Genomic DNA, 2,678 nt, shown 5'->3' with positions numbered 1-2,678 from the left:
GCTTATAGAAGGGAGGGTATATTTGGCTTACAGTTAATTCCAGAGGGATAATTGTCCGCAGTGCTAGGGAAGCATGGGAGTGAGCAGCAGACTCGATAGCTGAAGCAGAAACTGAGGGCTTGTAAGCAGGAAACAGTGCTGCCTTGAAATGGCTCTTTAAACTCTCAAAGCCCACCTCTGGTAACATACTCCCTCCAACAAAGCCATGACTTCTAATCCTCTTAAATTGTGCCATGAACTGGGGACTTTATGGAGAACGGTCTCATTCATAAGACCACAGTAAGTGACTTCTGGAACCCTTGCCTTGGTTCTGTTGCATGGTTCCCCCATCACGTGGGGCTCTCAGTGCTCACTCCTGATTAGTATCTGAAGATAGTCCCCCCCCCAACCCTCCATGAATACTGGGGCTAGGTGGTGACCTTGTTTCCAACTTATGCCTGGTTCAGATAAATCTCTCTCTATCCCCCACATCTCCATGATGCAGTGAAATTGTGATGCATTATTGTAAGTGTTTCTACTTGGATGGAAGGATATTCTTGGACTCGGAAGCCCAGGAAACATACAGCTCTGAGGTGGGACAGTGTCCCAGTGAAAGGGCATCCTGATACACGGGGGCCCAGGAACCTTAAACCTCTGAGAGGAAGCCTCATCAGAGACATTGTAGCTCCCAAGGGAGGGTATCCCAGCTGAGGAGTTCAGGAGCCTCAGTCCTGCTCCTTTTCTTCAAATCTTCTCTTAATTTGTTCCTTTCTTCTTGGCTTCTTCATACTGGTGAGTCATACCAGACAGGAAATATTATGAAAGAGATTTATTGGAGGGTTCATAGTGTAGAGGGACAAATCCAGGGATGCCCGCCCTCTGCTTCCAGGAGCCCTGGACAAAGGGTCAGGGCTTGTATAGGATTTCTGAAGGGCAGAACTTCTCAGGGCAGAGATTTCCAGTGTTAGGATTGGTGGGATTTCAAGTCCTAAGCTTGAGGTGGCTCAGGAATTGGTGGGTTTTCCTGCTCAGTGATTGGTGGCTTTTTTCCCCACCCCATTTTTCTTGCATCAGGCCCATGAGGTTAGGGTGAGAAGTTCTTTCTGGATTTAGCTGGCTTTTGCTGAGGCACTGTCTCTGTGGGGCTGCTGGGGTGTTTTTGTGTGGAGAGAGGCTAGAGAGTAGGTACTGCCACTGTGGACAGTTCTTGTGGGACAGTTCCTGCAGTGGTGTTTCTTAAAAGCTGTAGGCCGAGGCACAAAAGGTGTCATCATTGTGGACAGCTCCTGAGGAGCAGCTCCAGCTGAGGTGGGAAAGCAGTGCACCACTGTGGACAGCTCCTCCAGCTTCTATCTGTAGGCTGATGAGATGTGGTGCCACCGTTTTTTTGACAGAAGCTATCATTTTGGACAGCTCCTGTGGGACATTTTACTGCGGAACCAGGGCAATAAGAAAAATCCCCACAGAAATGACCTTTTGGTCCATAACGAAATTCTTGGACAGAAGATAGAATGAGCTGGTTAACATACTAATTGCTAACTTGAGAGTTGGGTCCTCCCTCTATCAACATTTTAGTATATTTCGCAGTACTTCTCAACCAGTGGGTCTCATATCAGAAATCCTGCACATTAGTTTTATAACAGTGGCAAAGTTACAGTTATGGTGTAGCAATGCAATAATTTTATGGTTGGGGGTCACCACAAGATGAGAAAGTGTATTAAAGGGCTGCAGCATGAGGAAGGTGGCAAACCACTGAAACGTTGGGATCCTCGGGGTCTTCTGCCTCTAATACCCACTTGGTTCCTCCTGGGTTTTCTATCAACAGTTGCTGCAGCTCCTGCCCCCAGCCTGACCTGGTAATCCGCTGTCCTCCCACCACACAGCCACCTCTGGTTCTGAGTCCTCCTTCACTTCCACTTTCATGAAACTGAAGTTGTATTCTCTGCTCCTTCAGCTCCTCACCACTCTCAGCGTGGTATTCTGAGGGCAGAGACTTCTCACTGCTAGACTGGAAACTGTTCCTCTAGACCTTAAAGTGGGTGAGGGCGCTTTCTAAGGTTCACCGTCCTTGGTTTTGACTGTGAGTTTGATGTCAAGGTTTATTTAAAATAAGTTCTCATTATATAGTCTTGGTGGGCCTGGGACTCACGGGTCTGTCTGCCCCTGCCAATCAAGAGTATTAGAATTAAAAGGAGTAAGCCGCCATATCTAGTTATAAGATTTTTGTGTGATTCTTGGGAGTCCTCTGGCCCTTAAGTAGGAAGAGAGCAACCTGGATACTTTTAAAAAACTGTCTATGAAAGCCTATTTAAATGAAGATTAACTGAATTTGTAATTGTCCTAATTTTAGCTATTGTTAACTGTGCTTAGGGTTAAAGACCCATCCTTAGACAGCAAGCAAGCGAATGCAGAACCAATTAGTAAACCTCACAGAGCTTAGTTTGCTTAGTTTTGTTTTCAAACTATACTTCAGCTACAGGGCCAGGGGCTCTGAAAACCCTTAGGGGTGAGGTGGGAGAGGGCCTCATGGTAGCCACGCCCTCGGCACGCCATTTTAAGACAGGCCGCGCGCGCACACGGGAGCGCGAACGCGGTCTCCAGGCGCGGTAGCCAATACCTGCACTTCTGCTTTCAGCCTAGCAACTCCAGACCAATGAGCGGAGGGCTATCGTTTGCACCCCCTTCTCTTCCAGCCAATA

The sequence above is a fragment of the Rattus norvegicus genome, chromosome 14 (genome assembly GCF_036323735.1).
Source record: "Rattus norvegicus strain BN/NHsdMcwi chromosome 14, GRCr8, whole genome shotgun sequence".
In the NCBI taxonomy this organism is placed as follows: domain Eukaryota; kingdom Metazoa; phylum Chordata; class Mammalia; order Rodentia; family Muridae; genus Rattus; species Rattus norvegicus.
Note: the sequence above shows the minus strand (reverse complement) of the source record.